Source organism: Stegostoma tigrinum, chromosome 11 (genome assembly GCF_030684315.1).
Source record: "Stegostoma tigrinum isolate sSteTig4 chromosome 11, sSteTig4.hap1, whole genome shotgun sequence".
NCBI lineage: Eukaryota > Metazoa > Chordata > Chondrichthyes > Orectolobiformes > Stegostomatidae > Stegostoma > Stegostoma tigrinum.
In genome coordinates this window covers 21,263,041-21,277,273 of record NC_081364.1, presented here as the reverse complement: position 1 = coordinate 21,277,273, position 14,233 = coordinate 21,263,041, and the positions used below count along the sequence as shown (strand labels likewise).

Here is a 14,233-nt window from a genome sequence, read left to right as displayed (position 1 = left end):
AACCAGGCAACGTCCTGGTAAATCTTTCATGTCATGGACTATTTTAAAACCTCCATTCACACATGAAGTTGTCATATTAATCAGTGACTAAGTCTTAATAAATGGGACGAGGTGGACTCTGCACCATATTAGTTAATTAATAGCAGGACAAATGTGAGCTATGTCCATGTCAATTTTTTTAAAAAGTGAAAGATGGCAATGTTCCTGAGGAGCAGTGCCTATGCCCAATAAAGTGCCTTAGAGCTACCCTTCTGAGGGTAAAGAAAAGATTAAACCTGTATGGCACTAGTATTCCACAACATCATTTCGATTTTTAATAAAACAAAATGGCATTCTAGTGAGCTGACATATATCCAAGAACACTAAAAGTAAGAAGACGTGCACTTATGTAGTGCCTTATATGAATGTGTGACATCCCAAGACAATTTGGAGCCAAGGAAGTGTTTTTGAAATGTCAGTGTTAAGGTGGGTCATTGTGCAGCCACTTTGCACAAAGTTAGATCCTGTTGGTATTGTGCACCACTTTCTCCTTTTTGGTGTAGGTGGGAGATACATATTGGGCCCAATTCCAAGAAGTACTCCAGGGGGATTTCCTTGCTCTTATTCAAACAAATGTCTTGGGATCCAATCAAAGGAACAGAAAGATACCACTACTGACAGGGCAAGCACAAAGCGGGTGTTAGGCTCTGAAAGAGTTAATTCAGAGGAGGATATGAAACACTGCAAAATACCATGATATTGTATAGACTTTGGTGGGAAGACAGCTCTGGATTCCAAAGAGTTAGACCTGCCGTTTAGGTCATCATCTCAGTCTTCGTACCAATGTTGATCACATCAGTGTAACTTGATGTTGTTGCATAACGCAACACTTTATTTAAGACAGGAGCAATTTCTCATTAAAACTGTCAAAAGGTTTTCCTCTGTCACACTAAACCAGTCATGTTCTCTAGGTCCTGACCTAAAACGAAAATTGTGGTAGCAAATCTACACAACATATCTTTTACCAAAGGTATCGGTAGTAAGGGTCCATCATTCTCCACTGTTGCATTTGAGTTTTTTTATACTCCAGTGTGACTCCTACTCACAATGTTCTATCTCAAAGCATTGTGCTGACATCTAGAATATTGTGCGGACAAGATAGTTCTGTGAGTCGTCTCAAGAATCATTTTAAATAAGCTGGAAACCTACAAGGCAATCATAAAGGAGCAAACTAGAATTTGAATTTGTGAGCAATGTAACAGATGTCCTGTTCCTCCGTTCAAACACCACTGAGGTTTGTAATGTTCAAGAAAAATCTTTGGTAAGATTAATTTACAAAATGCATTTGACATTTTGATTCATGCAATCCTCGTGAAAGAGTTAGTAGGTATTATCTCACCAGCTTTTAAAATTTGATTCAGTATAGATCCCCAGGTTATATGTTAATGAAAGAGCAGAGTGGAGAGTCTCCACATTACCCCTATGACATTTTCCAACTAAGCAGGATGGCAGCATGGTTATTTACTATCACCGCTATTCAATGCTTTCACTAATGAAATCTTGGATGGCACTGTGAGAATTAAATTTGCTGGACGCTACCTCTTGTTTCTATCAATATAAAGTTCTAAAGGTAGGCTGAGGATACATGGGCCCAGAAGTTGCTGTTACTGGTGATGGACTGGCTTCAGTATTCACGTCATGTACAGTTGTCCACAGAAATTTAGGATGGACCTTTACGGGCCGTCTCTGCCCTGGCAGCAGGCTGACAGCAGCGAAGGTGTAGAGCTTGATGAACACAGCAGGCCAGGCAGCATCAAAAGAGCAGGAAAGCTGACGTTTCAAGTCTGGACCCTTCTTCAGAAAAAGGGTCCAGACCCAAAAACGTCAGCTTTCCTGCTCCTCTGCTGCTTGGCCTGTTGTGTTCATCCAGCTCTACACCTTGTTATCTCAGACTCTCCAGCATCGGCAGTTCCTACTACTATCTCTGCCAGCAGTGGGGGATGGGGGTCATAAAAATCAGGTACCACTGCAGATGCACATGTTCCTAATCCATCTGCCTCTGGTTGTGTTTCAGTAGCAGAGACAGGGTTGGGGGGACTTGAGCAGCCCTCCCCTGAGAACATTAACACATTTAAGTGCCAACTAATGGCCCATACCATGTGACAGAGCTGATAATGTTGTTGGAGCTTGAGAGGAATTCTTCCTGTTCAGGCATGTTGTGTTCAATGGAGCTCCTCAGAAGTCATCCCCACCACGTGAGATCTGTTCTACTCTATCCTTCAAACTTTGCCAAGCCCACCCCCAAAACTTTGAAATCCTCCCTCCACCAGGGCATGTCAGCTTGGCCCCTGAGGAAACACATGACTCCATGGTCTCCTCTTTGTTGGGAATGCCTGTGATCCCAGCAATGATCAAATTTCCCAATGGCACTGCTGGGATAGGAGAGCTGCTAGCCATTTGATTAGGCAGCAATTCTCAGAGATCAGACAACACCCCTCCCAGAAGGGGTTTGAAGTCCTATTCCATGGCAACTAATAGCCTCTCAGTCACTAATCTCAATCTAGTAGGGTGTCCTGGCCCTGCAAAAGGAGAGATCACCCAGACTTTTCAACCAGGTGGGCCAGGGTCACTGTCTTAGCATTTATTTACAGCACAGTATTTAATCACGGCTGCCTCACAGCACCAAGGACCTGATTCAATTTCAGCCTTGGGTGACTGTACCGAGTTTGGATGTTCTCCCTGTGTTTGCATGGTTTCCTCCGGGTGCTCTGGTTTCTTCTCACAGTCTAAAGATGAGCAGGTCAGGTAGATTGGCCCTGCTAAATTAGTGTTTGAGGATGTGCAGGACTGGGGAGGATTAGCCATGGGAAATGTAGGGTTCTGGGCGTGATGGATCTAGGTAGTATGCTCTTCTGAGGGTTGGTGTAGACTCGATGGGCTGAATGGCTTCTTTCTGCACTATATGGATTCTGATTATGATTTCTAATGTTTGTGGACTTATGAGTGGAAACTTCAGTCTGACATCAATTTCAGTACCATGCTGTAGGGATCTGCAGGAAGTAAACAGGGTACATAACCATGAAACTCTTCAACATGACTGAAGAATCTGCACTAGAGCATGCAGATTCTAAACCAGGAAGAAAACAGGAAACATAAATTACATCATGGAAGAAAGCAAAATAAAGATTTTAAAATACAGATGAGATTGAAGGAAGATTAAACAGGCAAGCAGAATTTTTTTTCAAATTTTCAGATTTTCTGATGAATGAACGAACAAACAAGTCTCCATACCTGTAAAATTAGTTCCTTTTTCAGAGCCAAAGAGGTTGTTCAAAAGTTGTCATCAAATTTGCCATTGAAAATGTACTCCAATATGCACTATTATCATCTCCAATGCAGAAAGTGACCAAATAATCCAAGTTCATACAATTATAGTGATTCAGGATATCATCCAAGATTGTAACAGTACTGGGTATCTCTGTTAGTCAACCTTTAGACTTCCATGTTTAACAATATACACAGAGATTTGTTGTCTCTGACTCCAGCACTGGCAGTTCTTACTATCCCTGCCTGAAGTTAGTGTTTGCTTTACCCGGTAATAAATGGAAGATGCCGGAAACACTAATGTTACTTGTAAGCACAAAAAAAATTGGACCTTTGTTTTCATTAGTGACAGCAAAGATCCAATGCAGATTAGCATAATAATGAGGTGTCTGTTTAATCCCTCCGTCCAGTTCCATTTCAACGTTATGTTTGTCATTTAAGTGTCCTTTTGTGTGATTCAAAATTCAACATGGAACAGCAGGGCATTCCATATCCCATGTGGAAGACGCAGAGTCATGCTGTGCGCTGGATGTGTGCCAAAGGATTTGCAGGTAGGGCAGCACTAGCTGACAGTTAAATAAAAATGCAAATTCAGAGGTTTTTAGCTATCAGCATAAGGTGACCCTAGCAGCTGTCCATTTTATATTCTGCAATATCATTCATGCGCTGGTATTGGTGAGTTTGATATATAAAGTGTTCTAATGGACCTCAAACCCAGCTGCATAATGTCACTGGCAAATTTGCTTTTCCAAATCACTCTGAAACTGCTCAGAAAGTAATTATGCAAGTAAGCTTAGAATTCATTCAGGATCACTCTGCTCCTGAACTCCTGGCAGCCTTGGCCCAAACATCGACAAAAGAGCAGTGCCAGGCGAGGAGTAAGAGTGACAATTGTAGACATCAGACTGACTCATGACCACCTTGACAAGATTAATGAAGGATAGGAAATAAATGCTGAACTTGCAAATGACGAACATCCTCCAGCAATGAATGGAAAAAACGTCAAAGGCAGCATTTAAACAAGTATGGCAAGGAACTCTGCTAAACTCTGTGTCAAATGAAATCAGGGAGAAATCATTTCAGTCAGACATTCTTAATACAGAGGAAAGCTGTTAAACGTCATCTCATTCCCAAATTTCACAGCAGAGAGAGTGCTGAGAGTACTGTCTGTAGATCCCCACCATTTTCAACTTCTTCATCAATGATCTTCCCCATATCTTATTGTTTAAATGCAGCCATGTTCACTGATAATTGCACAGTATTCAGTTCCATTTATAAACTTCAGGTAATGAAACCTTTTGTAACCACATATTGCAAGATCTATACAGCATTCAGGGTTAGCTTGAAAAGTGGCATGCAGCATTCAATGTGGTTTTTTTTTAAAAATAGGTGTCAGTCAATGATCACTTCTAAGAAGGGAGAATCTACCTTGTCTCATTTGATGGCTTTATCATTGCTGAGTCCTCCACATCAGCATTGTTCATGTCACCACCCACCAGAAACTTTACAGACTTGCCACCATAAATTTGTGGTGATAAGAAGGTCAAAGATTGGAAATTCACCCTTTGACTGTCCAAAGCATTTCTAACATCTACAGTGTGCCAAGAGAGTGATGCAACATTTTCTGCTTGCCTGGATGTGAGCCATTTCAAAGGTACTCAAGAAACTTGACACCAATCAGGGCAAAGGTGTCCACTTGACTGACATCCCATTCACCACCTTAAACATTCATTCACCACACCACATGTATGTACAAATGAGAGATGTGTGCAATCTACAAAGTGCTTTGCAGCAATTAGACAAGACTTCTTGGACAGTGCTTTCCAAAGCTACAATTCAAAGGAAAAAGGTAACAAGTACTTGGAAATAGCAACAGGTTCAATTCCAAGTCACCCATCATCCCATGTCACTGATCCTTCATTGTCACTGGGTCAAATCCTGGAACTCCTTTTATGAGCAATATTGTGTATACACCTTCATTGCCCAGGCTGCAGTGAACATCAGAACATAAAATGCAGGAGCAAGAGTAGACTTTTGAGCCTGTTCCAATATTTAATACTATCACAACTGGTCATAGGTTTCAAATCCAATTTCCTGCATCTTGAATATATTCAATGATGAACAACCATGACCACATGGGGTAGGGAATTCCAAAGATGGACAACCCTCCGAGTGAAGCAATTTCTATTCCTCAAATTCTGAATTATCCTTAGTCTGAAACAGTTGCCATGTTCTAGATTCTCAAGAGAGGAAACAAAATCTCTCAATGTCAAGTCCCCTCACAGTCCTTTACGTCCAATGAGCTTAGAGGAATGTGGCATTGGAGATTATTTTACAGCCAAAGAAGCCATGAAGCGGAGTTGTTGGACTGGGGTGGACGAGGTCAGAAGTCGCACAACACTAGGTTACAGTCCAAAAGGTTTATTTGAAATCACAAGCTTTCTCTGCACTGCTCCTTCTACAGATGAGTTCACCTGACAAAGGGGCTGCACTCCGGAAGCTTGTGATTTCAAATAAACCCTTTGAACTATAACCTAGTGTTGTGTGACTTCTGATATTGTCCAAAGAAACAAGCCCAATTTACTCAGTCTCTCATCACATGAGAATTCTCTAATGCCAGGCACCGATTCTAGACAACTTTTACCACACCAGTCCAATGCAAATATGCTTCCTCAAATATGGCGCACAGACTGCACATGGTATTCAGGTTTGGCCTCACCAAAGCCCAGAGACTGTTGTAGGAAGAATCCTTTTTATAAACAATACTCCAGTCTTCTTGATATATAAGCCAATAATACGCCATTCACCTCCCTGTTGAGTGCAGTTTAGAAAAAGGGAGCTTAGTTTAGAGACAGGGAGCTTAGTGTGCAGTTTAGAGTCATTCAGTGTAGAAACTGGGTCCTGTAGGCAATGTCTATGTGCTGAACAAACGCCAAACTATTCCAACCCCTTTTACCCAGATTTGGTCCATAGCCTACTAAGCCCTGGCATTTGAACTGCTCATCCAGGTGCTTCTTAAATGTTGAGAGTGCCTGCCTCCACCACCCTCTCAGGCAGCACTCTCCGTATATCCACCATGCTGTGGATGAATATGTTTTTCCTCCAATCTCCTCAAAACCACTAACGTCTCATCTCCAACTTTGCCCTTTGGTCTTATACACGTCTGCCATGAAAAAGAGATTCTCAGGATTTACTGTTTATGCCTCATCATTTTGTATCTCAATCCAATTCTTCCTCAGCCTCCTCTGCTCCAAGGTAAACAAACCCAGTCTATCCAGCTTCTCCTCATAATGGAGATCTTTCCATCACTGGCAACATCCTTGTCAATCTTCTCTGCACCCTCTACAGTGCGACCACATCCTGCTGCTATTGTGCTGGCCAGTACTGTACACCGTTTTCCATCTGTGGCCCAACTAATAAAGTTTTAACAAGACTTCCTTGCTCCTATATTCTATGCTCCTGCTAATGAAGGCAAGCATCTGTATGCCTTCTGCATTGCCTTGTCTATTTTTGCTGACACCTTTGAGGATCTATGGACTTGGTCCCATTACTCCAATGCTCTCTAGAGACCTACCATTCATTGTATATATCCTTCTCTTATTGGGCCTCCCAAAAATGCATCACACATATTAGGATTAAAATTCCATCTGCCATTGATCAGGTTGTAACAGTAATTTTTGTGTCATTTGCAAAACTTACAAATTATACTTTCTACATTCACTTCCAAATTGTTGAACGTACATAAAAGGGCGAGGTTTCCCGCACCAATCCCTGCAGCACACCACTGGCCACAGCCTTCCCAACAATAACAACCCTCCACCATCACCTTTGCTTTCTGCCTGTTAACATTCTTATCACATACCAAGTCTCAATGTGAGCATCAACATTTAGAAGATTCATGTCTTTTTAAAAAATGTCCTACTTTTCTATTTTTAATGACCCAAGTGAATAACCTCAAAATTGGCCACATTATAGTCCACCTGCCTTCTTGTCGCCCACTCACTTAATCTGCCTACAAAAGCTGCTGGAGAAACTCGGTGGGCGTGACAGCATCTGTGGGAAGTAAGCAGAGTTAAGATTTGATCATAATCTTCATCTGATGAATTTCTGAGGAAGGGTCACTGGACCTGAAACATTAACTCTGCTTTCTTCCCAGAATGTTGCCAGGCCTGCTGAGTTTTCCCAGCAATTTCTGTCTTTGTTTCAGACCTCCAGCAGTGCAGTTCTTTGTTTGACTCACTTTGCAGAATTCTCATGCCCTCCCCACAGTTTGCATTCATGTCATTGGCAATCTTTGACATGTTATTCTTTCTCCCCGTGTAACCCATTTATTTAGTTTGTAAATAACTGAGGTCACAGCATTGATTTTTTCCTGCACTCAAGCAGTTGTTTGTATTGAAATGCAATCAAGTACAAATGTCCTTCCTGGTCTGCCATAATCATGTGGTTTCTACCAGGAGGCACACATACTAAGCAGCCATTTTATGGGCATTTCAATAGAGAATTCACTTTGACCAGACAGCTCTCTGTTGTGATCACAATACTAGTCACATTGGTTCAAGAAGGCAATTCATCATCCTTTTCTCAAGGCCAATATGCTATGAGTGATAAATGCAGGCATTGCCAGCAACAATCTTATCCCTTGCATGAATACATAATTCATTTTACTTCTTAAGTTTTGTTTCAAAAATGAGGAACCTTATAATGGAGAGATTGGCAAAATTTCAAAACCCATGAGACCATCCAAACTCATTTCAAATTTTAACACTAAACTGTCAACAATAAGAAAGTCATTTAACTCAACTTCAAAGAACTACTAAGGGCTCTTGTAGCCAATGGTGCCCTCCACACCTCTGAGCCAGAGGCCTGGATTCAAGTCTCACTTGCCCCAGGAGGTGTATAACACATTTGAACAGGCTGATTAAAAATATCTATTAAAAAGATCTTGGGTTTTAGGGTAAACGTTAAAAGAAAACTGCCGATGCTGGAAATCAGAAAAAAAAAACAGAAATTGCTGCAAAAATTCAACAGGTCTTGTCGCATCAGTGGAGAGAAAGCACAGTTAACATTTCAGGTCCAGTGACACTTCTTCTGAACTGATGAGAGCTAGGAAAAGGTCAGTTTATATGCTGAAGATGGGAAGGGAGAAGGATGGAGAGTAAATCATAGTGGAGATGGAGTCCAGAGAGTGAGAAAAGAACAAGTAAAGAACAGCCTACAAGAATCAATAGCTGCTAATGCGGACTTTAGTGGCTGATATTCGGTGGCTTGTTGTAGCAATTCACATGATGACACGGTCTGGTGTGTAAGGTTGGGTAAGGATGTGGGAGAAGGTGCTCAGGTTTAAAATTATTGAACTCAATATTGAGTCCTGGAGTCTGCAGGGTCCCCAGGTAGAAAATGAAATACTTCACTAGGGCACTGCAGCAAGCTCGAGACAGAGATGTTGGGCCAGAGAACACTGTGGTGTGTTGAAGTGGCAACCAACAGGAAACTCAGGATCATTTCTGTGGTCAGAATGTAGCTTTTCTGCAAAGTAGTCACCAAGTCTGTGTTTTGTCTCCTCAATGTCTTCTGACATAGAATGCCTGTCATCAAGAGAGTAAAGTTCCATACCTTCATAAGATTCTCTCTTGTTAAGCGAAAGTTGCATTTGAATTTTTTTGAAGTATGGAATATTACAAAAATTGGAACAAACAAACAAGAGAGAAAATTTTGACAGATTGTAAACTGGTTACTGCATGGAGATTGTTTGATCTGTCAAATTCATGCCAGTTTTCTGCAAGAGCATTTCAGCTGGTCCCTCTCCTCCATCCTTCCTTGTATTCATGCAATTGTCTTCAGCTGTTTATCCAATTCCCTCTTGAAAGTCATAATTGATCCTGCCTCCACCACACTCTTGGGCACTGTATTTCAGATTCTAATGGCACACTGTGAGAAAGACATTTCCTCATGTTACCCTTGATACTTCTACTAATCACCTGAAAACATACCCACTCTGGTTCTGAATCCCATTGATCATCATACAATTCAGCTATTGTCCAAACATAACCTTTCTTCTACCCTTTTTCTTTTCCCCAGTTATACCTCTGTTTTGCTGGTGTGGTGCAGGAAGGGCAAGACCAAGGGTTGTTGGACAAGGGGAAGTAAGGAAAAAGCATAATAAGGGAGAGAGATTCCCTTTATTAAAAGGAAAACAAGACCTTCAGAAGAATGCAGACACTCAAATCAAATCTTACAAGGAAAGCAGGAATAGGGACGTCAGTGAACTAGCCAATTCCTGGGCTCACAAGATATTTTCAGTTAACTAGGACTGCCTTGATGGAGATGCTGAGTGTGTCATCTCTATTTCTTGGTAAAAATACAGGTATCCATTGTGTGAACTCAGCATTACGTATAACATTTATATGCTAATTTTGTTTCTCTTTTTTCTATAGCATCAAATAAAGATAATAACACATTTTACATCTTTCCTCGACAGCACTGGGGATAAGTAGTCATGAGATAGTGTTAACTCAGCATGATTGCAAGCTTTAATAACAGTCACATGTTTGAGATTTTTCAAAAAATCTTTGATAAAAGAGAAAATTTCATATATCTGAACTCTTCAGGAAACAATAGTTATTGGGAGTTGGATGTGTTGAATTCATGAAGACTAATGAGGAAGAACAAATGGGCATTTACCCAGAATAAAAAGGACAGTCAGCCCACCTTTCATACCAGCCAAGTTGGCAATAAAATCTGTTCGTCTCAACATCTTACTTTCTCTCTTGATTTTTTGCATGTTGTATTAAAATCAGCATAACACTGGTGGATCACCTTAATGTCAACAATCATATGTTTTTGGATTTACCAGATTGTAAAATAATCAGATGCCCTTTCCACCATCAACTTTCCCCATTCCTTCAGGCTGGCAACTAGCAAGAATACGCACAACTCACCTACGTGCATACCAGTGGCTGAATTATTTCAAAGCCAATAAGTACTGGAGTGGTACTTAACCCTTCTGGTTCAGAGATGGAAGAGCTACCCACTGTACTACTGCAGCTCCCTATCGCGATGAGAAAAACATTTCAGAACATACAAAGATGCTACTCATAAAACAGAAGCTTTTATATTTGCTCCATTGTCTAAATAAAATTGAAAAATCAAGTTTTATATTAAAACAAAAAAGGTAGAGATAGGCAAAATTGGCAGTAAACGTGAACAAATACCTGGCACTACTCTTCATAAAAATTATAGTGTAAAACAGATATGTTACTGTACAATATCCCAGAATAGCTTAAATAAGAGAATATTTTAATTTTCAGACAATACACATTTCCAACACTGAAGAATCATGCCATCACCTGGCCTTAGTAAAATGATTTCTGATGATAAATTCCACAGATAATTCAGGTCCTAGGTCTCAGTGCCAATCATCACTTGTTAAATGTCAATTTTGCAACAGAAGGTAGGAATAAAAAAGGTGTACCTTTGGTGTGACCTTGTCTGTAAGGCTGTAGAATTAATGTGATTATGTAAGGCTGGCACATTTTGAGGCAACTCAAAAAGGCCATGAATTCTGCACCAGTTTACTCACATAACGTCTGACACTAAGTTTAAAATATACGAATATGAGGAATACTGCATTCCATGTGTTCCATTGTTTTTCTTTCAAAATACTTGGGGAGATAGCTCTACAACGTAAACAAAAAATGACAACCAGCATAGTGAAGTCCAGGGTCTCTGATAATGAGACTTTGGATGGGTGAGTTATCAGTTTTAACAACAGTATAGTTATTTAATAAATAAAAACTTAACTGAAAGTTAAATATACTTCTGTTTATATTATTTTAAAATCAAGTCCAATTCAACCAAGGTCATGCAATACCAAAAGGAGAAATTCAGTTCAATCAAACCCAAATGTCACTGGATTTATTTAAGTAATTTTGTCACCATTTGACAGCAAGCCTGCAAAAATTAAGTCTCAAATGGTCCAAGTGTGATAGTGACAACAATGCAGTAATTGTAGAAATCTACATTTTAACAATGATACGTGCTCAATTTCATAAAAAAAAGAACTGGAATCTTTTATGGCATTACTAAACGTAGCAAATATCAACAGAGTAGCTTTTTACATTCCAAATTGACATTCTGCTTAACCACATATCTGAAGGATGCTGAAATCCACTCTTCTTATTTATGTCAAGATATTCTCATACTTGCAGGCCAAATTGCTTTTCCTTCATAAATGCAAATAAGGGACGAAAGATTATTTGCACAGCAAGAGCTAGTTTTGGATCATTTTCAGGTGGAATTGGTGTGCTAATCTCCAGTCTGGGGCTATCAGTCATCATTTGTAAAAGTAAACACATTTGTGGAAAGAAAATGGGTTACACGATAAAAAAAAATTGTAACTGATTTGCTTTTGCCACAGGCATAATGCAAAAATCTAAATTGCGGTTTTCATCTTCTATCATATTAAAAGTTCCCACTGTTGTCTATCACACAAGCGTATAGGTCTTTTCATTGATAAATCCTCACAATATATATTTGAAGGCCTTTTCTTTATGGGACAAAAGTTAATTTAGTAAAAACTCATGCAAGGCAAAACTACACACCCCCAACTGTACCTAAACATTATTAGCATTCATACATGCAATTATTTTGTTCTGCCCAATCCCAATGACTTAATGATATATAACATACTTAACCTTGTGTTGCTCAATGTCTTTCTATAGAGGATATCAGGAAGATATTTTGTTTAAGGAACATCTAGAAAATAATTGCTGTGAATGAACTTGTTTCATTATTTCACATGATCAACTGTTTGGCAAATATAACTGTGACTGAATGGCTGTGTCCCAAGAAAAATCAAACCACACAATGAAATATTGAACACACATTTATGTAGTTATGACTATTCAAGTGAGCCAAGGCTCATGTGAATTTTCTGAGCCACACACAAGCAGTAACTGAAAAATAACAGGCATATCAGGCATTCATTCAGTACCTAGTAGGAAACAAATATTTCTAAATCACTACTAATTTAGAAGGTAAATGTAGGGGGAAAAAATCAAGCCATTTAAGCATAATGAACAAAATAATGTTATGTCTTATAATTAAACAAAATCAGATCGGCCAATCATTTTTTGTCGAAAGACAGTGAAGCAATAAAATGTTTGTTATTCTTCCTATAGGAAGTTGATAAGAAATTGTGATGCTTACTCATTTAACTCTCAAATAACCCCATCGATGTTCAAATGAGGGGAAAGCTACACAAAACTTTATTATCTCTCCTAGAAAGGTACAGAACTACAATAAAATGCTACAATATACACTGGAAACCCGTTCAGATAATATATAACGTTGTTTTTAACATTTTTACCTGCCGCCTTTCAGATAAGCTTTGTGCTACTGTATGTTTTCCCTGTCTTCGACGTATACAAGAAACGTTTTTTTCTAAACAATGAAAACATTACTGCTCTCTGATTAGAGACAAGTTAAATAACGTGGAAATATTGGCTATATATAAATGACGAATGGAAAGTTTTTGTCATAACCGATTGTTACTGATAGAATACTTATCTTACATTATAAAAAGGATCGGCACCTTCAGACACTGCTAAAACTTCAATTATTTACGAGTTAAGGTCTAGTACAAAGTACACAAATATTTAGGCACACAAATTCAAATTGGATAAAGCAGCATCTCCATTGTGGTTGAGCACTTGGGATAGCAACTGAAATAAAACTTATCGGCAGCTTTTTCATGATCCAACATTAACAAGTAATAAATGGATATTTAAAAACATAAATGCGATTAAAGCATTCGCCACCGTTGATGCATAGAATGATCAATTAGCTGCAGCATTCAACAACAAAAACTACGAAAGATTTCGGAATAAAATGATTTTTTTATGGAAGTGCAGTTCCTTAGCATGGTTTCCCTGCTGCAAACCGGACACGCTCACTCTTCTTAAGCTAACTCAAATCGGTACATGTTGAAATGGAACAGCGTTGCATTAGATGCTGTTGTAGTACACCACCATCTCAAGGTCAGACAACAAATAAAATAAGATTGCAAAAAAAAGAAAAAAATACCAGCTGCGGTGTTTCCACGAAATAATAATATGCGTTCAAAAATGAAGTACCTGCAGAAGGAATACCGTTCTTGCTCCTACCTGTTCAGTGTGTATTAAGACTGTGCCGGCTGGATCCCACTGTGTGTATGTGGGTGGGTGGGTTATGTATGTGTGTGTGTGTGTGTGTCTGTGTGTGACTGAGCGCTGCTGTCACCGCAGCTCCCCAGCACTGACTGACTGAAAAATGCACCAAGAGAAACCCATTTAAAAACGCTCTCACCCACAATGGCGCTTCAACTAACCACCCATATCAGCAAGGAACATGTAGATATCTAAGGATTATGTTTAGAGAGAATAAAAACACGCGGGTTGCAACCAAACAACAGGAATACATCAGTAAGGATTCGCTGTGATTAAAGCAGAAAGGGGGCTCTAGAATAAGGTGTCATTTATTTGTAACGATCGGGGAGATTTAATTACAATTTGCAAATAATGGTTCAGAGTAATCGCCACATTCCGAGGCACGTGATGCGCCAGCGGAGAGCCGATTGGTGGAGTTCCCTTCACCAGAACGAACGGCAACGTGAGAAAGTTGAGTTCTTGAGATTAATTCCGGAGACTGCGGCAGTACCCGGTTCGAGACCCCACACGCCCACAGGCAGAGCTTCCCTTAGCGATTAAAAAAAAGCTTACCTGTAAAAGGTGCATCGCACTACAAGATAAAACACGGAGGTCGAGGATAACGCATTCCTTTACAAATGGACATTTTTTCAAATTAAAAAACTTTCCCCCCCCACTGAAAATACATTTATGCTTCACCCTCATTTAATCCTTGTTTCTGCCTTTGTGCCTAATGCATTTTC

General features: G+C 39.7%; 1 protein-coding gene across 6 annotated transcripts in view; it reads right to left on the bottom strand.

Moving 5' to 3' along the window:
• The window catches only part of atp2b2 (ATPase plasma membrane Ca2+ transporting 2), a 793,123-nt gene extending 779,533 nt beyond the window's left edge, over positions 1 to 13,590 (bottom strand). For 3 of the 6 annotated variants that reach the window (XM_048547367.2, XM_059649827.1, XM_048547364.2), the window contains exon 1: positions 13,470 to 13,590. The gene's annotated coding sequence lies outside the window, so the exon portion shown is untranslated. Of the gene's footprint in view, positions 1 to 13,439 lie in introns of all 6 variants that reach the window. The other 3 variants (XM_048547370.2, XM_059649828.1, XM_048547366.2) reach the window with 3 other exon arrangements.
• Between the last annotated feature and the right edge of the window lie 643 nt (positions 13,591 to 14,233).